The sequence below is a fragment of the Canis lupus genome, chromosome 9, assembly GCF_048164855.1.
Source record: "Canis lupus baileyi chromosome 9, mCanLup2.hap1, whole genome shotgun sequence".
Lineage (NCBI taxonomy): Eukaryota > Metazoa > Chordata > Mammalia > Carnivora > Canidae > Canis > Canis lupus.
The window spans coordinates 66208715-66231931 of NC_132846.1; the positions used below are offsets into that span (position 1 = coordinate 66208715).

At 49.8% G+C, this 23217-nt stretch overlaps 1 long non-coding RNA gene across 4 annotated transcripts in view; it reads left to right on the forward strand.

Annotated features, from left to right (window-relative positions):
* Window positions 1-11586, forward strand: part of LOC140640441 (uncharacterized) — a 35035-nt gene extending 23449 nt beyond the window's left edge. The window contains exons 2-5 of one of the 4 annotated variants that reach the window (XR_012037172.1): window positions 37-1936; window positions 2661-2833; window positions 7162-7278; window positions 10026-11586. This is a non-coding gene — a long non-coding RNA (uncharacterized lncRNA). Of the gene's footprint in view, window positions 1-36; window positions 1937-2660; window positions 2834-7161; window positions 7279-7466; window positions 8208-9096; window positions 9576-10025 lie in introns of those variants that run through there. The other 3 variants (XR_012037175.1, XR_012037174.1, XR_012037173.1) reach the window with 3 other exon arrangements.
* Window positions 11587-23217: the final 11631 nt, after the last annotated feature.

The following is a 23217-nucleotide window of genomic DNA, read 5'->3' on the forward strand; positions in this document are numbered from 1 at the left end:
AACACCTTCTAATAATACAACAATCTCTCCCCACAGGCGTGCCACCAACCCCGGCTGCCCAGCTGACTCATCCACCTTGGGAAGGCGGACGGGTTGGCCTTGAACGCCAGCCTCTGCCAGCCCCTCTGGCCCCTGCTGGTCCACGTGCGACATTCCACTCCACTTTCTCCCACCAGCTGTCCACGGAATGCCGTCCACGCCGGCTCCCAGTGAGAAGGAGTGACTTCTTTCTCTCTCGCCATGGAACATGCATGCATTATAAACACAGCAGCCTGTGTCTCGGAGAACTCCGTCCCCCAGCATCCCATATGTACCACGAAGACTCATGTCTCCATTCCCACTTGAGGGCTGGAGCCCAGTCTTCCCAGGGCATGGCAGTTAGCAGTGACATGCCTATTCGACCGCGGACGAGCTGCTAGCTCCCCTTCTGAGCTAGCTCTCTGTCTCTATCCTCAAAATAGGGACAAAAATACCCACCACAAAGAATCGGCAAGTGAACGTGTGCAGCAGCTCCTAGCCGGTGGCAGGCAGAGAGTATAAGTTCCTTTTCTTCCTTCAATGCCCCCTTGTTACTTGGGTCCCCCTCTCTTTGTAGGGTGCTCCCAAGTGAGCCCCCAGTCCTCCCTTCAGACTTGTCTTCTGGAGCCTGTAGGGGTTCCTTCTAGCACCAACGTTCCAGAAACCCTGCTCTCCCCTCACTCCTGTCTTCTCTTCTGACCCCCGAGAAGCCTCACCCTGCCTGAAAACAGAGCAGTGGCCTGTGTAGATGAACTAAAAGGACACTCCAAACTGATGATTGAATTATGGCCGAATACATATACATTAGGAATTGCTAGAACTTTCATTGCAAAATCTTACCTGGAGAGAGGTGGTGCTATAGGGGCCGTGACAAGCCTTCTTGGGCTTATGGTTCCAGTTATTCAGAACCTGTCCCTGGCTGGCAGCTCCCAGAGAGCTGGTGCTGTGTTCTTTGTGTTCTTGTTTTACCTGTGACCGGAAGCTGGGCTCCTGGTGGCTGAGGGTCCTTGTGCACCGGCCCCATGAGTCAGTGGCTCTACAGTGCACCAGGTGTCACACCCACCCAGAGAACCAGGTGGCTGAGCCCAGCCCGACGCCACTCGTCCTGCACTAACTTGTGAGGCTTTGGGAACAATCACCCCTCCTCTTAGCTACCCTTCCCTTTCCCTTAAAATAAGTGTGTTCCATAAAATGGCTGTCCGTTGAGCATGAGCTACGGGTCAGATGCTCCAGCTGAGCACTTTCGGTCTATAAGCTCTAGCACTTTCGGTCATTGCAACAGCCCTCGGAAAAGGCTCATGACCATCGCCACTGAGAGGAGAGGAAACTGAGGCATGGCCCCGGGTCACATAACTGCTAAGCAGGAGGGGCAGGATTTGACCCTCAGAGCCTGTGCATTGCCCACCCCACTGATCCGCCCCTCCCCACCTCAGGTGACCTCATGAACTGACAAGAGGACATGACATTCAGGGCACTCCAGTGCAAGAAGCAAAAATCTTTACAAGATCCAGGTCTTGGGATCCCACCCTGAAAAATACACGGGGAATAGTCACTGCGGCTTGCCACCACCCACTACGGGTTATGTCCATGGCAGTGTGGCAGAGGGTGCCCATCGCAGGCTCTGGAGCCAGGCAGACCTGAGTGCCAATCCTGCTCTGTTGCTGTGTCGTCCTTGGGTGCAGGCACTTACCCTATCTGAACCTCAGTCTCTCCACCTGTGAAACGGGCCAATCCTCTCTCTCAGTGGCAACCATGATGAGGCTTAAATGATGAGGGTATGAGGTGCCGAGCAGGAAGCCTGCCCCAGGGAGCCCTGGGGAGCTACTGCTGTTGTTGAAATGTACTACTGCCTTGGAGTCATAAAGCAAGCTCAGCTGATTTGCTTAAAAAAGGGATGGGTTTCCTTACAGGCTCAAAGGTGAGTCCTGCCCCGGCCCCAACTCTCCCGTTTGGTCCCTCTTACTGTTACCTCCCCTCCTCTCTCCCTTGAAGAAAGAAAGCTGCTCATCGGAGAAGGACAGACATTATATGGTCTCATTCATTTGGGGAATATAAAAATAGCGAAAGGGAATAAAGGCGAAAGGAGAAAAAATGAGTGGGAAATATCAGAAAGGGAGACAGAACATGAGAGACCCCTAACTCTGGGAAACAAACTAGGGGTGGTGGAAGGGGAGGTGAGCGGGGGGTGGGGGTGACTGGGTGACGGGCACTGAGGTGGGCACTTGACGGGATGAGCACTGGGTGTCATTCTGTATGTTGGCAAATTGAACACCAATAAGAAATAAATTTATAAAAAAAAAAAAAAGAAAGCTGCTCATTTAAAACAAAGAGAGAAAAACCACTCTCAGCAGCCTCAGGCTGCCTCCCTCCCGCCAACTGCTGTTGCCATGGTAACCGTCGGGCATCTTCCTGCCTGTTTGGGCTGTGCCTCTCATGTGCACTGGTCTTCCCCCACTCTCACCACCACCACCCCCGGGCCTGGGAAGCTCCAGAAAGCCATTTTTGGGTTCCCCTATCTGTCCTTAAATATCCCAGCCAGCACCCCACCCTCCCTGTCTTCCCTGTCTTACACTCAAGAGGTAGGAAGGCCTGTTGCAGCCGCCCCCAAAGCAGGTGACAGCCTTCTTTCATTCGCTCCACAGCTGTGTGTGGCTGGCCTGCTGTGCGCGCCAGAAATCTCCCAGCTCCAGAATGGATGGAGAGGACCCCCCCTCGTTTTACCAATGGAGAAACTGAGACCCAGAAAGGGAAGGAGACTGCCAGGTCCTATACAGGGCAACAGAGCCTGTTTTCAAAACCTGGCGTCAGAAGCCAGGTGAGTACGGTGCTTTTGTATCCGTTAGCCTTCGCCAACAACCAGGCACACGCGTGCCCAGGCTTTCCATCTGCAAATGCAGCGGAGCCTTGGAGCCAGTAATGGGCAGAGCTGGCCGGTCTTCAGAAGATCCCACCTTGCTCGGCTGCAGCTGGCAGGGTTAGGGCCCAGACCTCCCCAGGAGCATCCTCTAGGCTCGGCTGAAGCAGGCCTCCCCCACGGCTGGCTGCAGCCTTCCAGGTGTGTGCGGAGCCCCTCCTGCTGCCCCCGCCCCGTCTGGCTTCTCAGCGCAGGCCCAGCTGGAGCGGTTGTGGCTGCGGCCAGCGCTGCTCCACTCACCTGCCAGCTCCATCTGGGGGCTGACGTGGCCTGAGCCGGGCGCTATTCCCCCCAGCGTTCCCTGCTTATTGAAACGCCGTCCTCCTCTCCTCCACCATGAAGAGGTTTGCTCGGCAGCACAGGCTCAAGCTGCTGTCCCTGGCTGGCAGCTCCCAGAGAGCTGGGAAGGGAGCTCGGGGAAGGGAGCAGGGAGGGAGAGGGGGCATCCACAGGTTCCCAAAATTAATGTGCAACGAAACCTCAGCTCTGGCTCCCCGTAGGGGGGCTGGTTGGAGAGGCAGGTGGATGCTAACAGGCTCTGATCACCTAGTAAGGAGTCTTTAAAAAGCGAGCACCCACTGCTCCATTGCTCTCCCTTCAAGGACGCATGGGAAAAATGCTAAGGGAAGACCTCTCCGGGTGGGGCTCTGGGTGCACGAACCAAGTCACTGTCACCATGCCCACGGCTTAGTGAGCACTTCCTGGGTGCTCGATCAGGCCTCCTCATTCCTCCTTGCACTCACACCTGCTTCCTGCCCGTGCATCTCTTCTGCCTTTAACACTGTCCCGCTCCTCAGGGACAGAGGTTTCTGATTCTTTCCCCTGATCTGTTGCATATTTGCTTCCATAGGTACCTGCTTGGTTTGGGGCATCCTCTGTTCCACGTGGTGAGTTTCGTTTTCCCAGGGGTGGCGACCCCAGGTACACACCTGGCAGACGTCTTGCTGCGGGAGTCAGCCTGGCTGGCAGCCCTGGCTGCCGCCCCCTTGGATCCACTGCCACATTCTCTCCGGGCCACATTCCTGCAGCCCCGTGACTGAGCACAGGCCTGTTCCTGCAAAACTCAAAGCTCTTCCAATGGGCATCTTTGGCTGGAGAAAGTCCCATCCTTCCAGATGCTTCTTTCATGGAAATGCACTGCGGTCCAGATCCTTGAGGCAGCCCTGCATACAGTCCGCGGGCTCTCCTGACCTCTCTTCCCCCTTCCCCTCTGTCATTCGGTGTCTCCCCAGTCAATCTCCATCTCAGGGTCCTTCTCATCCAACCTGACCTGTCAATCACTGTTTCTCCCCCACATCCTTTGTCTAGATTTTTGCTACGTGCTTACCACTAATTCCACCCTGGACTCTCCTGATGGGGCAGTCTCTCCCGGAAGTGTCCCAACACACAGGGACACCTGTCAGTTTCATCACCAAGCAGCCTCTCCTGGAGCCTCTGACCTGCTACTACTGGACTGACCTCCTCCATCTGTCCCCCTGGGGACCTCTCCCTTTTTGTTACTCCCCACTTGCCTGCTCGCATGTCTTGCTCTCCCATGACTCATCCCCTCATTTGGTGCAGCACACCCTCCAGAAGCTTCTCGAGGAGGAGTGCAAGAGCTGTAAGCTGTGAAACTGTCTTTATTCCACCCTCGTGAGGTGTCGAGGGTCCGGCTGGGCATGGCGTTCCAGGAGGGAATCGTCTTCCTGCAGAATCTGGAAGGCTCGGCCCCACTGCTTGCTCACGTCCAGGGCAGGTGCTCGGAAGCCTGAAGCCATCAGATTCTCAATTCTTCAGGGGACATCGCTCCCCCTCCGAAAGCCTGTGGGATCCCTCTTTGTCCACAGTGCTCTGCAACCTGGGGGCGGTGTGCCTCAGCCTGGGCCGACCCATCTCTAAAGAAACCCAGTTCCTTCCAAGCTGGGAAAGCGACCTGAATTTTTTCATGGAAATTTTTCATGGATTTTTCATGATTTTTTCATGAACAGAGGATGCCCCAAACCCCTCTCCTCTCCTCTCTTCTTTTCCTTCTTCACAACCACTTTTATCTAGATGTCGGGGAGGACTTAAACTGGTCCTCACGTTTCTTATCATTGAACTACCCTCCCCGCCTCTGTTTCCAGATTTTTCACCTTTTTATCATGCTATACCCCCCTAATGGAATTTTTATTTCTGCAATCATATCTTTTAATTTCCGAGCGTTCTCTTTCGGCCTCGGAATGGTCCTTTTTATAGCATTTCTTCCTTGTTTAAAGCATTCTTTCCTGCAAGAGAAGATGTTAATGACACTAACTGTTAAGACCAGCGAGGATAATTTATTTGAAGTTTACTCCTCTCTGCATAGCCTCTGTTTCTTTCAAGTGACTTTGGTTCATTTGTGTTGATGGCTTTTATACATTAAGCGTGACCTCAGATTTTCTCGGCTGATTGGTGGGATTTACAAGTAGTCATTAAAAAAAACTGACGGGAAGTCTGGCTGAGGTGGTGGGTGAGCTCTTGATGGTGCTCATAGTGGGTGATGTGACTGGATATTTTCTTGGCAAATCCCAGCTCTTAGTGTCTATAGTTCTCTTCTATCAGACTGGTTACATTTCCCAGAGAGACTCCTGATGTCTTTCCGGTTGGATGTCATCCAACCTGACCTGTCAATCACTGTTTCTCCCCCACATCCTTTGTCTAGATTTTGCCAAAATCTTCATGCCAGTGAAGGAAGGGAGCCATCATTTTCAATCCTGTTAGAAGAGCCATACCTAGACTATTTCTAGAACAGCTCATATTTACAACCCCCTCCTCTATATGAAAAATCATTTTCAGTAATAATCATATAAGGATTCTAATCTCTCCATATCTTGGCCAACACTAAATATTTTCTGGGTTTTTTTTATGATAGCCATCTTAATGTGTGTGAAGCAGACTGACCTTTAATCAGTTTAATAGTTTTTGCGAAGGTCCCTGTGCCCGACCCTTCCACCACCTGCCCTTGTACTTGACAGAACCTCTGGCATGTAGCCTTCTCCAGCAAACCCCCTATTTTCCAGCATGACGCCCTGGACATCCTAAGCCCAGAGCCCCACAATTCACCTCCCCCAGACAACAAGGCTCCCATCTGCTGGAGTGGGGCAGGGGCACACCAATGAAGTGGAGGAAGCTGGAAGTCTAACCATTGGTTGTGAACTTTCAACCAGTTCTCCCATCTGTAGCCCCAAGTCACCCCCACTTCCAAGAGTATGGTATGCCCCTTCTAGTCTCTAGGGGTTCCACAGTGTTATCCGTTGTTTCCTAGGCCCAGATGGCTGGAGATTTTGTGCCTCTAGGCTGCTCAGCCATCTTCTCTCACCACCTGCTTTCTAGCTGGATGGTTCCGGTTGCCGAATGTGCTGTCTCCTCTCCTTTCCTCTTTGGCCTTGAGAGGCGGAGGCTTCTTAAAAACCCCTTGGCTGTGATCTTGATGGGATTCCAGAAGGGAGCCAAGCCGAACACATCTGTTCAATCTGCCATTGTTAACCAGCCTTTATTAGACCTTAATAGGCATTATTTAATTTACCTTTTACTAGTAAAGATGAGAAAACTCATCTCACAGCCAAACGGCAATAAGTAGTGAGGCTGGGATTCAAAAACCGAGTCAGGGGCTCCCTCCCCTGTGCCACACTGTCCCCAATCCACAGCTGAGAGTGAGCCCTGGCAGTCCAAGCCGTGCCCGGAAGGTCGGGGCATGTGGCTGCCATGGGGGAGGAGCCCAGACAGGCCAGCTGGGATCCAAAGGGCCAGATGAGGGGCTCAAGGGCTCGTGCCTGGCAGGGTCCTGAGCCCAGGAGCTCGGGAGGACAAGCACCTGCGACCACAGGCTCATTCTCTTAGAGTCAAGGCTTTTGGCTCCTGCCATCTCATCCAGTCGTGGTGGCCTGGGGCCGTGATGATTTCAATGGCCAAGGAGGGAAGTCCACGGCTTCACTCTGCCCAGTGACAGTGCCGTGAGCCATCCTACCCAACAAGCAGGGGGTCTCACGCAGCCACAGCCTACTGCACCTCTGCCTTCACTGCCCTCCTCTGAATGTACCCAGCCTGCCTCTCCTCAGGGGAATTCTCTACACGGCTCCCTCCCCTACTCACACAGCCCACCCAGCCTACATTTCCAGGGTCCCTCGGGCATTCCTGGGACTTTTTCCTGTTTGCACACACATATACTTACAACCACTCTACACTCAGTTACCTTTTCTTTGTTTGTTTGTTTGCTTATTTCTAATTTTCAGGTTCCTTCATCTGCTCAACAAACACTGACTGAACACCTGTCATGCACCGAGTCCTCAGTGGACCCCAGGGATACAGTCCCTGCCCCCAAGAACTGACAGTCCCTGGGATACAAGCAGGTAAACAGGCAGTCTGCAGTGTGGACCGACCTGGGATGGGGGGAAGGAGGAAGGGGGATGGAGGAAGTTCGGGGAGGAACTCTAATGCAGAAAAGAAAGGTCAAGGCAAGCTCCCCAAGGAGGAAACTGTGAACTGAATCTTAAAGGGGGGGGGTGAGGGCTTGGTTCAAATTACATCTGTTCTGCAGGGAGGACTGAGGTGTAAAATTTGAATTGGGGTCCTCATCCATCATCCAGATTAACACCTAGTGGCTCCCACCACATGCCAGGCCCTGTATACGTGCTGCTGAGTCTCCAGCACATCACCCCAGCCCTGGGGGGCTGCCTTTGTGTCCTCAGCATTCCGAAACAACCCCACTGAGAAATCACCTGCTTTCTGAGGCGAGCCCAAGACCCCGAGAGGGCACTTCTCCCATGTGGCACCCCCTTTGCTCTGCTTCCAAATACTGTGACTCTCTCAAACCCACCCAATTCTCCAAATGCCCTGTGTGTAACCCACACACAGGGCAGCTCCATAGACTCTCTGGGATGTCCCTCCCTCCCACCCTCCGAGAGAGAGAGAGAGAGAGAGAGAGAGAGAGAGAGAGAGAGAGAGTGAGAGAGGCAGGTTTCGCAAGGTCACACGCAAGGTGCTGGGATGAACTTCTGAGACGGTGCGGCATTCACCGCTGATGACAGCCGGGAACAGATAATCCTGGAGGAAGCCTCAGAACTGACTTGAATCGCTGCCCGCCGAGAGGGAGGGGATCCAGGATTCGGCGTGACCTTGAACAAAACTTCAGTCCGCTCCTGGACTGAGCACCACCTCTGCATAATTAATCGGGAGCGCTGTCCTTAGGACTGACAGGCTGGCCGCGATTAATTATCTTAATATTTGCTCCGGGTTCTGAGGATATGCAAAGCGATTAAAGGAGGGGGTTTGAAGCAGGGATTTGTTTGTTTTGGTCGTTTGCTAAACGATTCCTCGTAATCACATGTAACACCTCCATGATCCTCCAGGTAATGCGTGCATAATATGGAAGCAGAAGGGACATCCCCAAATCGCAAACACAGTGGGTGTCGGGGGTGGGCTGAGAAATTCCAGAAGGCATCACTCACGTGACCCACCAATCCAAGGCCCCCACGTCACGTCCTGTCCAGATTTGTAGACTAACCCGAGCAGGGTTCACACACCGGGCTCTGGCCCGGGGCCAGGTCACAGACGATGTCCACAGAGGTGACGCTGTGACAGTAGGTGGGGCAGTGAGTTAGCTCCCATGGCACCAGGAGATGGGGTTCTAACCCTCATGCTGCCACATTGTCCCTGAGTGTGGGAAAGAATCTGAGACAGAGGGGCACGTGAATGGCTCAGTGGTTGAGCATCTACCTTCAGCTCAGGTCATTATCCCAGGGTCCTGGGGTCGAGTCCCGCATCGGGCTCCCCGCATGGAGCCTGCTTCTCCCTCTGCCTGTGTCTCTGCCTCTCTCTCTGTGTCTCTCATGAATAAATAAATAAAATCTTAAAAAAATTTAAAAAAAAAGAATCTGAGACAGAGTCCAGTGGAGCCACCATGGGTGTCATAGAGCCACGTTCCCTGACCTGTCCCCCGGGGCCCCCACAGATGCTGGACTTTGTGCATAAAGAGGAGAATGGAATCCTGGGCCTTCCTCCTTTTCTGAGAGGCAGGTGGAGCCACTCCATGGCTCACCCATCCTAGTGGGGCTCACAAGAGATCAGTTGGTTGAGGTGGGTAGTAATGGAGAGCATCCGAGACAGACGTTGGGGCCCCCCAGGTCCCAGAAGTTCCCATCCCGATGCCAGTGTTCTTTACTCGTCAGATCACGGACAGCGACAGTTACTGCAGGTTCCAGAAAACAGAAATCAAAGACTCGGAGATACTAGACCTGAGACAGTCTGCAAGGTCATGGAGTCCCTTGCATGTGAGGACTCTGAGTCCCAGGGACCGAGGGGCCTGCCAGCATCCATCCAGGGCCAGCTGCTCAGGACCAGCAGCATCTGGCTACTCGTGCCGCATGGGCGGCTCTGCCTCGGCCTGGCCCCTGGGTCCCCTGAAGGCAGGGGCTGCACCTTGCTCGTCTGTATCTCCAGGAGCCAGCATAGGCCGGCCACAGAGGGGGTGCACAGTGGACATAGTTTGACTTCTGTCAATGCAAGTCCCAGGGGTAGCCCCACAGGCCCAGCCGCGGGTGGAGAGGCCAGCCCTGAAACCTGGCATCTTCATTTCACGCCTTCTGGGTGTTATTGCACACTCTTTCCAGTCTGTAAATTGTCTCCACCATAAACTGGGAATTATGAATTCATAGTCTCTCAATCCTTAATGATATCTGGCACAGATGTGTAGGGGATCCACGTGAAGTGCTGCCAAGAGTAGGGTGGGGGAGAGAGAAAAGAAGGGAAGGGAAGGGAAGGGAAGGGAAGAGGAAGGAAGGGAAGGGAAGAGGAGGGAAGGGGAGGGGGGGAGAGAGAGACAGACAGAGAGAAGGAAACAGTTGGAGGACACAGGGACACTAACCAGAGAGCGAGAACATTGCATCACTGAGTCGCTACTACATTTTAAGAGCCCACCATGCAAAGCATGAGCCCTTGGAGCAGGCGGGCTCACCGGCCTGAATCAAGACTGTGCTTTATTTAGTCTGATCCAAAGGTGAAAGCAAACTTCATGACTCACTGTTGCTTTACAAGCAGCTCCCCCACCCCCAAACCCCAAATGCAGGACAAGTATCGATTCTATTAATCTTCCCTCCAGTGTATGCCCTGGGCAACGCCTCTGCGTCCACGCATTAGTCACTGGCTGTCACTTGTCTGCAGCGGAGGAGCATGCTGCTAAGGAAAGCTTCAGGTCTGCAGAAGCGTCCGTGTGAGTCACAGCCGGGGTGCCCGGGCTCTCCTGCGGACAGGCTACTTGGTGGACACGTGTAGGAGCCGACCAGCCGAACGACCATTTCATGCACAGCATGACCATTTCAAACCTCTGTACCTTTGTCTCTGTCCCCTCCCTGTCAGGAATGCCCTTCCACCCTCCCCTGCCCCAGTTAGCTGGGGACCCCCGGGCATCTTTCAGGTCCCAGGGTGAGTCAGCCTTCTGTCCTCTGCACCCCAGAGGGGAGCCTCGTGTGTCCCTCCACTCTCTCCTGGATCAGATGGTTGGCTTACTTCCTCCATTAAGCTGTGAGTCCTGAGGCTAACAAGCCTGTGTCATGGGCACTGGTTGTCCAGTATTTCCCTGCCCCATTGCCCCACTGTAAAGCAGAATGAAAAATAAGAAACTGATGCAGGGCTGAGGATGGGCACGTATTAGGCCAAGCTATTGAAGTAACCATATCCTCACCAGTGGTGATTGTCAACACCTCAGGGCTAAATCAATCAGTGCATGGCCACATGGCATCACCATGGAGATGGTTGCTGGGTCAAACACAGGCATGAGATCTGGTCCAGTCAGAGGAAAACAAGAGCTTTGCTTGTACGTGGCGGAGAAGATCTCTCTCTCTCTCTCTCTCTCTCTCTCTCTCTTTCAATATCTATGTCTCTCCTGTCCTCCCCCCATTGGCCATGAGCAAGGAAGAACATTGGCCCAGTGGTTCCTTGACCACGAGGAAAACCGGCCTCCATGTGGATCCAGCTTTGAGCATCCCAGAAGAGAGAGTTGGGACAAACTGCATCCCAATGACACCATGGAACCTCTGGATCCTCCAACTATGCTCTGGGTTGCTAAGTCCACCAGCACAACATTTCCTTACTGGATGAGCCAGTGTGAGTTGGGTCATCTGTCCCTCCCAGTTGAAACCCCTGAACCCATACTGTACTCACCTTTGTAGCCCAGCGGCCAGCATCCTGCAGGAAACTCGATAGCTGCTCAGGAATGCAAGAGTCAGCATTGGGGGCTCAAGTTCTGTGTGAGTAAGGGCCAGCGCGGGAGGAAGACGAGAGAAACCAGCTGAGTGCAGTCCCTCCCCACCAGGTTGGGATGCACCAAGGTCAGGTAACAACAATGATCTCCCACAGATTTAACCATGGAACAGGGACTCACCCCAGGTCTCTCTGGCTCCAAGCGCCTGGCTTTTCTCCACCAACCGCCCTGCCAGGGGGCACGGACCCCAAGGAGGGCATTATCAGGGGACGCTGTGTATTCCATATCCCAGGTGTCTTATCAGGAAATGCTTTAAAGGGGGATCCCTGGGTGGTACAGTGGTTTGGCGCCTGCCTTTGGCCCGGGGTGCAATCCTGGAGACCTGGGATCGAATCCCACGTCGGGCTCCCCACAGGGAACCTGCTTCTCCCTCTGCCTGTGTCTCTGCCTCTCTCTCTCTCTCTCTGTTACTATCATAAATAAAATAATAATAATAATAATAATAATAATCTAAAAAAAAAGGAAATGCTTTAAAGGTGTATTTTACTACTGGTCCAGATAATATTATTTCATGTCTTCTTTGCACATCAGCATTATGTAAAAATATAAAATTCTGTTATCTTACCCAAACATCCAGTGATCTCTCTCCAGGGCATCTGCTGGTCATTATCAACAAGTCAGCAATGTTTTTTTATGTTTTGTAATCAACATCTCTTCCTGCTTCCTACATTTTTCCACCTACCTCTTTCACCACCTACCTCTTTCACTGACAGAAAGATCTCTCCTTGTCTACGTGATCATCAGTCATCATTTTAAATGGCTGCATCCCTTTCTACCATGGTTACAGCTTGTCTCTGCAGCCTCTGATGGTTGGGTGTGTGCACTGTCTCTGATTTTTCACTGGAATAATCCAGCCATATTGATAGAACAGCTACTCAGCATGCTAACTGGACAATACTTTTTTCTTTTTTAATAACTGCTAGAGGGTAGAGTGAGAGGTAGGGATCCTGGGTCCCTCCCACCTAACAGTTTCAATCAGGGTGTGTCTATGTGCAAGGACTGAAACTCACTCCCACTGGCAGAGCTAAAGAAAAGGGGAGTCTAGGGCACCTGGTTGGAGCAATTATTGGTTAAGCATCTAACTCTTCATATCAACTCAAGTCCTGATCTCAAGGTCGTGAGAATGAGCCCCACATCAGGCTCTGTGCTCAGCTTGGAGTCTGCTGGAGACCCTCTCTCTTTCTCCCTCTGTCCCTCCCACTTGTGCTCCTTCTCTCTCTAAGATAAATAAATAAACCTTTAAAAAGAGGGTGGGGAGTTCAGTGTAGGGATAGAGGGATAGGGACACTTGGGAACCAAGAGACAGCCAGCCTCAGGGGAGCAGCTGGGAACCTTCTTTACAATTTTTTTATTCTCCCTCTGTGTCTGTCTGTCTGTCTCTGCCTATCTTCTCTCTCTGTCTGCCTTTCTGTCTCCATCTCTGTGTGTCTGTCTCTGTATCTCTCTCTGTCTCTGTCTGTCCATTACCACTAGGCCCCTAATGCATACTGCCCTTCTGGTCCAGTGCCCATCATCAGTTGCCCCTGGGCTGAAATTCCCAGGGCATGGTGCTCATGTGTGGCCAGATGTGGGGTGTCAAGGGGGTGTCATGTGTTGTAACTCTACCCACAGACTTGTGTCTTCGATCAGGACAAAAGCCAGGGCACATCCTTCAAAAGCAGGCCTTCTGGATTTGAACCTGACTCCACCACCCACTGCTCTCTGACTTTGGGTAAATGGTGCCTTCGTAGTGATCTCCCCATCATTGGATGTATTCAAGCTGAAACACATCAGCTCACTGTGCTTAGCTGACATTAATCTAGCACTTACTCTATGTCAGGAGAGTATAAGCATTGTACAGGACTTACTTAACTCAGTGGGCCTCTGCAACCTCCTAAGCCGGGGAAATTGAGACACAAAAGGTGAAGGAGCCAGCTCTGGACCAGGGAGCAAGCATTCAGTATTCAGGGAAATGCAAATCACAGTCAGTACCACTCTGCATTCCTCAGAGGGGAAAAGTGAGAACTGCTGTTGGGTGAGGCACGTGTGAGCCTCGATGGGAGGGGAGCCGAGCGGGGTCTCCTGCAGCGCTGACGCATGTGGACTTGGAGAAGCAGGTCTGCAGAGCAGTGGTGTGCTCACACTCAATGACCAGCGAGTCCCCCTTCAGCTTCCAGCCCCAGAGAAGCTCTCACCGCCACCCGAGGAGACATTCAAAGATGTTCTTGCACAGGGACTTACACAGCAGCAAAGGACTTCAAGCAGCCTGAGCCACCACCACTGGTGGGGCGGGGCGGGGGTGGGGGGGTGGGAAGGGCCGTGTACACACCACACAGCTGTGAGCTTGACTTCTCACCTAAATGTGGAGTGAAAAACATGAAGAAAGTGGAATCTAATCTCTTATCCATTCTATACGCGATACACATATATTCCCCAAATGATGCTGCAGGATTTCCTGGAGACCCACAGGGAAACACACGTTTGGAAGGACACACTGCACGTGACAGAGGGCGTGTGTGGAAGGAGAGGACCACTGCATCGGGAACAGCAGATAAAAGAGGAAGAAACATTGAAGTGGAATGAAACCAAAGCCAGAGGCCACTTCCCAAGCTGCTGAGGATGAGCAGGGCAGGATCAGGCTTCCCGAGCTGGAAGGAGGACATCCCCACCCCCCACCCCCATCCCCACCAGGTGTCCCATCCCCCACCCTGTGCCCTGGCCACCCTTCTCTGAAGCAGGCATCCCCCAAATCTCGGTGGGGTGCTTGACTGCTGCGTCACATTATTCCTGGGTTTTTACCCGCGTTTGCAATATTTAACAAATACTAAAAACCTACTTGGTACTTGGGAGGGGTGGAAGCAGCTCATCTGGCACATTTTATTTCTCCCCAGATCTGGTGTGAGTAGAAATCTGAGGGGAAAATGAGACCAGTGGAAGGAGAATCTTTAGAGAGCTCCCAAGGGACCCCCCCTGTTTGCAGCGTGCACCCCGTTCTGCTCCCCTGGGATGAAAGCCTGATCCCCCTTCCCCAAGGCACCACATCAGCAGGTCCTGACCCACCACAGGGTTGGAGGAAGCTGAGGCCCAGGGAGGGGACACAGGTTGAGTTATCTGAATGGTGGCCCCCTCCCTCCAAAGGCAAGAGGTGGCCGTGATGCCACCAGACTATCACCCAGGGCACAGGCTGCCCGTCCTCACCCTGCCCCCTTCCTCCTACCCCTGTGCACCATCTAAGCCATGAGGGCTGCAACCCCGGGGTCCCCTTATTCACTCCTACTTAAGGCTGCATCCAGGACAGTATAGATATTTTTCTGATGTGTGTGGAAAGGACCTGTAATTTCCGAGGATCGAGTAAGATGCTGTTTGAAACATTTCGGGATGCCAGGGTGCTCTTCCCTGCCAACTGACGGTATTAATAGCCTCAGCCTGGTTTTCTATAAAGATGAGAGGAATTACACGTGAACCGTGTAAGGTCAAGCGCAGAGTCAGTGCTCGGCATGGTTTTATTTTTGTTTAAACTCTGGTTAAAAAAAATTAAATTTAATTTAAAAAATTAAAAAATATAATAAAATAAAATAAACTCTGGTTAAAAAACAAAACAAGAACAATAACCACATAACATAAACTTACCATCCTAACCATACCTAAGTGCGTGGCTCAGCAATGTCACGTACATACACATTGTTGTACGATCTTCTCCGCAACATGTTTTTATCCTGCCTAAGTGGAGCTCTGTCCCCATTTGGACCCCCAGGCCCCCTCCCCAGGCCCAGAAACCACCCACCTACTTTGCGTCTCTATGAGTTTTAATTACTCTAGGTATCTCAGGTAAGCGGCATCATATTACAGCCGTCCTCTTATGTCTGGTTTGCTCCACTCCGCAAATGTCCTCAAAGTCCATCCGTGTGGTAGCATGTGTCTGAATTTCCTTCTCCCTCCCTTTTTTTTTAAAAAAAGATTTCATTTATTTATTTATAAGATGCAGAGAGAGAGAGGCAGAGACACGGGCAGAGGGAGAAGCAGGCTCCCTGTGGGGAGCCCAATGGAGGACTTGATCCTGGGACCCTGGGATCACGCCCTGAGCCGAAGGCAGATGCTCAACCACTGAGCCACCCAAGAGCCCCTTTCCTCCCTGTTTAAGGTGGAATAATATCCCATTCCATAGATAGAGAATGGGAGAGTATACCTATCACATTTTACTTGGCCATTCGGTGGTCGATGGACCTTGGGTTGCTTCCACCTCTTGGCCATTGTGAGTAGTGCTGTTGTGAACAGGGGCACGGACACCAAGGGCAGGAGAACTCAGAATCTAGCTCAATGTTAGACATTAGACAGACATTCTGGAACAAGGGGCTCTTTGGGTGTCCACCTAGATTTGGGGGCACTATCTCTCAAAACCTGGTCTGCAGACCTTCTGCATCAGAACCTCCTGGGGGTGCTAACCAGGCAGGCACTAGCCTTGCCCTTGACCTTCTGACCCAGACTCTCCACGAGTGGGGCCTGAATGTTGACATTCCCTGATCAGCCCTCGGGGAACCCTGTCCACCTGAAGTTTGAAAACCAGTCTGCAAATCCCCACGAGGGGGTAAGACTGCTTCCAGCTGCTTCTTAGAATGGGCGCTGCATTAGCAGGCAGGCTGCTCCCACACCAGGAGAACTGGAATGTGCGTAGGACCCCAGAGCCCTCTGTTTAAACAGAAAGCCTATAATGCTGGGGAAGGTCCTTAACTCGTGACTATAGATTCATTTTCCCAAAGAAAAAACTGTTACCTTAAAATAGTGATTCTTAACATTTTGGGAGTACAGGCTCTTCTTTTTTTTTTTCATTTTTCTATTTTTTTTATTTTTTATTTTTATTTTTTTAATAATAAATTTATTTTTTATTGGTGTTCAATTTGCCAACATACAGAATAACACCCAGTGCTCATCCTGTCAAGTGCCCCCCTCAGTGCCCAGCACCCAGTCACCCCCACCCCCCACCCTCCTCCCCTTCCAACACCCCTAGTTAGTTTCCCAGAGTTAGGAGTCCTCGTGTTCTGTCTCCCTTTCTGATATTTCCTACCCATTTCTTCTCCCTTCCCTTCTATTCCAGGCTCTTCTGAGACCCCAATGAAAACAGTAACCCAGTCCTCAGGGAAACACGCCCCCCCGGCCTACACCACACATCTGTATGTAGGGAATGGCAGTGGATCTCATGGTCCTGTGTTGCCAGTTAGGACTGGCTTGGGAAGCAGAGAACAAAAGCCAGGGCGTGTGGCCTCCCTTCCTTCCTCCCTTCCAAGAGTGTGGCTCTCATCCCCAGATGTAGGGACTCGCTGCCTGCAGACAGAGTCCAACCCACAACCTCTTGCAAGACCTGGGGGGTCCTAGAGACCTTGATGCAACACCCCGCTCCCTGCAGCTTCCCCCTGGAGGAGCCCTGGCCCCAAAGACAGTCTCTGTCACCCCGGAGAAAGGCACTGGCCAAGGCAGGCTCGAACGCCCGTGCAGAGTGTTACCTGATTTTACACGTGTTAGGACCACGCAGCTGACCCTACAGGGAGAAAAGGCACCTACTTAATTCCAGTTGGTTTCATCTTTGTCCACATGAGCTACCACGTAGCGGCTTCATTTCTGTAGGACATGGTCCCAGGAATGGGATTGCTAAGGCAAGGTTTGTATGAATTTTTAATTTTCACAGATGTTGGCAGATTGCTTTCCTGGAAGATTGTTAACAACTCACATGTCCACCCACGACGTAGGAGGGAGCCTTTTTTTTCCCCCACATGCCCTCCTCTAACTGTTATCACTCTTAAATTTTGCTGGGCTTTGGGGGATAGAGTGATATATCATTGTAACTTCGATTTGCATATTCTTGACTGCTAGTGAATTTCCATATACTTTTTGCCGTTGGGATTTGCCTCTGTGTACACGACTCTTCATATAAGCAGCCCCGTTCCTACTGTGTCATTTGTCTTGTCAAAATGTAAAGCACGGTGTATAAATTGCGTATGTGTTGACTGTCATCGCTGCCACAAATTTTGTTTCCAAATCTACAGCGCCTGTGATTACCTTGTTCATGAGAGCTTCCTGCCACATATGTTATAAAATTTTATATACACAGATATATCTACCTTTTTCTTTACAGCATCCAGGTTCAGAAAGTTAAAGTTCCTCCCATCCCCAGATCATACACATCTTGCAAAGTTTTATCTTTCGTAACACAGTCAGTAATCCATTGACCTTTTTGGGGATGACCTAAAATTCACTCTTGTTTCCTTCCAGATGGATAGTCAGTTCCGCAACATCATTTCTTCAACGATCAACTTTCCCACCTACCGAGTCCCCACATTTTCTCAAGCTAAGTGGGCCCTGCCTGATTCAGTCTGCCTGATGGGGTTCTCTAGTCCTAACCCAATACCAGCTTGACTTGGCTGCAATGGCTTTGTAAGATATTCTGAAATTAGGTAAAGACAGTCATTCATTCTTCTTCTGTACCTTTCATGTCTCTGGCAGGTGGCCTCCTACCAGACCCACACACATCTGGTGTATGTGGAAGGAAAATAAATCAGGCATTTATTTTTCCATATAACCTTATATATTATCTTATTCAATAACTTATCCTCTCAAAGACTTTGAAATTCTAATTAAAATTTTATTTTCTTCACATGCTTTAGATGAGCTGATACTTTTATAAGACATATCCTTTTTAACTCACTGTGTTTCTTCCTTTGATCAGCGCTTGGTTTTATATTACTCAATGAGATTTTTTTTAAAGATTTTATCTATTCATAGAGACACACACAGAGAGAGAGAGAGAGAGAGAGGCAGAGACACAGGCAGAGGGAGAAGCAGGCTCCATGCAGGGAGCCCCATGTGGGACTCGATCCTGGGTCTCCAGGATCAGCAGCACTAGACCGCTGAGCCACCCGGGCTGCCCTCAATGAGATTTTCTAATGATATTCACACAGACCCTGGTTTTTCTTTATTATATTTATTTCTAAATATTTTAGAGTTTTCATCATTACGCAAATGAAACATTACTCCCCATTTTGTTTCTATTTCTATGTTTATTATTGGAAGAGACAAAGCCTACTGATGCCTGTATTTTTATCTTGTAACCAATCCATCTCTGCTGTCCTCTTCATTTTAAACATTTGTGACTGATTAAAATTTTTTTAACCCAATACAAAAGTCTCTGCTTTTGAGTGGGAAAAATCCAGCCATTCACATTTAGTGTAACTACTGATTGACTTTATTCTATTCCTTACAATTTATTTTGTGTTCATTATTTGTTTCACCCTGTGTCATTTTTCCATCTTCTTGTGTTTTTTTTGGGGGGGGGGGGAGGGGTGTCACATGACCAAATAGCTATTATTCATTTTCTTTTCTCTCTTTATTAATTTGGAAACTTTCTTGACTTTTTTCACTTCCATCAGTGCCTACTTACCCTTGGCCTGCTGTCTTCATCAGGTATAAATTTTGTTAGAAATTTTTGGAGGAGAGATGCTTTTGTATATTATGCTATTTTATCCTCCCGTTAACCTCAAAATTGGATATAGTTATCCCCAGTTGTCTTAGCTCTGGTCGCTAAAATATAACACTACAGACTGAGTGCCTTAAATAACAGACATTTGGTTCCCACTTTCTAGGGGCTGAGAAGTCCAAGATCAAGGTGTCAGCTGATGAGGTCCTTGCAAGAGCTCTCTTCATGGCTTGCAGGTAGCTGTCTTCTCACTGTGTCCTCATATGGCAGAGAGGCAGAACTCTCGTGTGTCTTCCTCTTCTTATGAGGGCACTAGTCCCACCATGGGGGCTCCACTCATGTGACCTTACCTAACTCTGATCACCTCCCAAAGGCTCTGCTTCCAAATACCATCACAGTTAGGGGTAAGGTTTCAATATATGAATTTAGGGGGGTCAGTACATAAGCATTAAGTTCGTAACCCTAAACACAGATGAGAAAGCAGTTATAGCAGAGAGACTCAAGTGGATTGAATATCTTGCTAAAAGTCCAACAGCCAGAAGAGGCAAAGATGAGATCTCCCTTTATCCCAAGAGCCCTAATCTTTGTCTTACACCATATTGAACACAGATATTCTTTAAAAAAATTTTTCGTAGGAAAAAAACCCATAACAATCCACTTTGTCCAGGAGTGGCTGGTTATTTTATGAGGCTTTATAGCATTTGCTTCTCCCTGTGGTGACACTACTTGGATTGAACCTGCTGTTCCTGAGCAGAGGAGGAATTCATTTTCTTCCTCGAGAATCTGCTCAAACTAAGAATAGGCCAGGGATGATCTGTGTATGACACTCTGAGCCAGGAACACCAGCCTGGCGAAGCTTCTCCTGTGCAGGGGACGAGCCTGGAGAGGGGAGGCAGAGAGAGGCTTGTGGTCTCTACACTGAGGCAAGGCTGGGGATCACCTGGACTGGCCTCTTGGAGATGTTAGGCACACGCACACACATGTGTACACATACACACATGCACATGCATGTACAACGTACGCACAGCCTCTCATATGCATGTATGCATATGTGTGCTCATGCATACAGGTATACACGTGCACACATGTACACACAGACACATATGAATGCATGCATGGATATGTATCCACGTGCATACACATATACATACAACGTACATAGCAGATGCACATACGACGCATGGCTTAATACCTTTTCCCACTTGGGTGCATTCTGGATTCATGAAAGAGCTTTGACATGAGAGGGGAGGATCAGAACTTCCCAGCGAGTGCCTTTGTAGTAAAGAAAACCCATCTTTTATTTCACTGCTGATTTGTATATATTGCACACGCAGCTTTATGCCGGCAATAAAGGAAATGAGAGAGGAGGGGAAACCTTGGGCCGGGATCCCTCCAGTCCAGCACAACACTTTGTCTTCATTCCCCCATGTTCCCCTGCATCCCTTATTCAGATGGAGACATATTTTTACAAAGCTCCAATCACTTTTCACATAGTCTTCTCCTGTGTTGCAGATTATTTTCAGAGTTATGGCTGTTATCAGCCAGGGTTTATTCCGCTGAGTGGAATTTCCTAATTTACTTTGTGGTGTAAATATCCCTACCGCTGTTGCTTTTTGGTTGTTTGCAAATTTCCGCCACCATAAATAACATGTTCCTGAAGAGGGGTTCTGCTGTTTGGGGAGAATTTCCTAAGGATGGATGGGTGGCCGGGTGTGCGGATAGGAGAGGCTGGGCTAAAGCTGGGTTTTACAAGTATCATCTCCATGGGGCCCTCGGAGAGACGCAGAGGTGGTGCTCGCTGCTGCTCAGGGGGAGTGAGAGGTAGAGGCTGAGCTGGGAGGGTCCAGGCAGCCCCGCCTCCCCCCAGTCAGGGCTTTGTTCTCACTTCTGATGTGTTAGATTTCTGCAGACAACTTCATTTCAGAAAAGAGTAGCACTGCTGAACATGTGTTTGAAAACCAGAGGTCACAATTATTCCTCAGAACATTCCTATCCAGGGGCGCCTGGGTGGCTCAGTAGCTTAAGCAGCTGCCTTCAGCTCAGGTCATGATCCCAGGGTCCTGGGATCCAGCCCTGCATGGGGCTCCCCGCTCAACCAGGGGGCTGCTTCTCTCTGCACCCCTCCTCCCACTATGCACAAGAGCACTCTCTTTCTCCCTCTCAAATACATAAATAAAATCCTTTTTTAAAAAAAAAGAATATTCTTATCCAGCTCTGTTTTTTCACGAATGCCTATTTTCATTCCTTTACTAATCCATAAATGGGTATTTTCATTTTATTGAAGCATTCATTCTGCACTTTTTGAAGATCCCAGATATGCCAAGCTAGACAGAAAGAGCGAGCCCCTGCTCTATAGGGTCCGTGATTTAGCAGGAGACAGAGACATCCAAATACTGATCGTGTGCAGATAATGAGGGCATTATCTCATTTCTCACAAAAGCCTTCTGGGGCATTTCCTGTCGTATCCCCCATTCACAGATGAGGAGACTGAGGCTTAGTAATAAATTAGAAATCATACAGCTAATAAGTGCCATGTGGGGCTCACACCGAATCTCTCTGCCCAGAGTGTGAGCTCTCCACCGTGCGACCCTGCAACTACTATCCAGTATAAACCATGAGACCTGTGAGAGACTCAAGAAAAAGAGGTTGAGTTAGGGAGGCCCAGGGATGGTTAAGTGACTCCCGCAAAATTTCACAGAGAAGGCAGGAGAGAGCTGGGGCTGAACCTCTGGTGCCTTGACTCTCCATCCAGTGCTCCTGCCTCATCCGTGAAGGGCGAGCCCCTGGCTTTTTGCCCTTGCGTGGGGTGGGAGTGAAACTACGAAATTTCCTGAGACATAATGTGCTGTCCAGGGCAAGGACGACAGAAGCGACAATGAAGGAAAATTTCTTTGACAAGGGACAACGGAACTGTGGGATTTTAAGCACAGCAAATCCTCGGGTTCTTTGAAAAACTGGGTCAGCTTGTGATGCTGAATGCCCTCTTTGCCTGGAGTTTCCTACCTGGAACAGCATTTCACGCACCGCAGACATCATTACTGCCCCCCAGGGGACTGAGTCGTCTGACAATGCTCCCCAAAGTTAATGACCAAAATCATGCAAAATCTCAAGGAAATGAGAATCATGGGAAATGTCCCTCACTCCTCACTACCCTCCTTCCCTTGGGGGCTGAGGTTCTGAGACAAGAAAACCAATCCGCTTTAACCCAAACCCTGTGGCTTTTGCATAAAACGAAAGAGCTGTACTTGAAAGGAGATGAAAGACAGCAATGGGGGCGCTCAGCTTTCTCACCACTACAGAGCTCAGGAACAGGCCTCCGGGGGCAGAAAGGAGCCCCTGTGGGCCAGGACACCTGGGATCCAGCTGCCACCTCGGAGTGTGACCTTGGGCGCATCACTTCCCCTCGCTGCTTAGTCTCTCATGCACCACATGAAGGCATTAGACTTGTCAGGGTTCGCTGAAGACACAAGACTATAAGATGATATTTATATAAAATTTCTTTTTCTAGGGGCAGCCCGGTGGCTCAGCGGTTTAGTGCTGCCTTCAGCCCAGGCCTGATCCTGGAGACCTGGGATTGAATCCCACATTGGGCTCCCTGCATGGAGCCTGCTTCTCCCTCTGCCTGTGTCTCTGCCTCTGTGTGTGTGTGTGTCCTGCATGAATAAATAAATAAAATCTTTTTTAAAAAATTTCTTTTTCTATATATTTATATAGGTTTACATATAATACATATATCCTCATATATGTCTTATATATCTACACACAGATATCACATATCCGCATATATCTTTAAATATCTATAAATCCTTATCCATATATATTCATATACATATCCATATATCTATTTCCATATATATGTATCTATATATATTCACTATATATTCATCAACATAGCTACAGAAAAAAATAAAAAAATAAAAAAACCCAAAAAACACAGATACATGTATAGGTGTATAATGAGATTTATTTTAAGGACTTGGTTCACATGTGTGTGGACACTGAAATCTACAGGGCAGGCCAACAGGCTAGAGACTCAGGCAGGAGTTAGAGCTGCAGTGTGACAGCAGAATTTCTTCTTTGGGAAACTTCCATTTTTTACTCTTAAGGCTTTTGACTGATTGGATGGTATGATGAACATGATGAGATGATGACCATGATGGCATGATGGTGATGAAGATGATGGGATATGATGATGATGGTAGTGGGAGGATGATGGAGATGATCACGATGATGATGATGATGATGGAGAGGATGGGATGATGAAGAAGGTGGGATGATGATGGTGGTGGTGGTGGGATAATGAAGATGAAGAGGGTGGGATGATGAAGGGGAGATGGCGATCATGATGATATTGATGGGATGATGATGATGGTGGTGTTGTTGGTGGGATGATGATGATAACAGTGGAACTATGATGATGGTGGGATGACCATGATATGATGATACTGATGGGATAACGATGACGAAGAGGGTGGAAAGAGGACATTGATGGCATGAGGATGGCATGATGAAGGCAGGACATGCCCACAGGTGCTTCTCTGACAATACTCAGCTGGGAAAGAGGCAAAGATGTGCAGGGACAAAAAT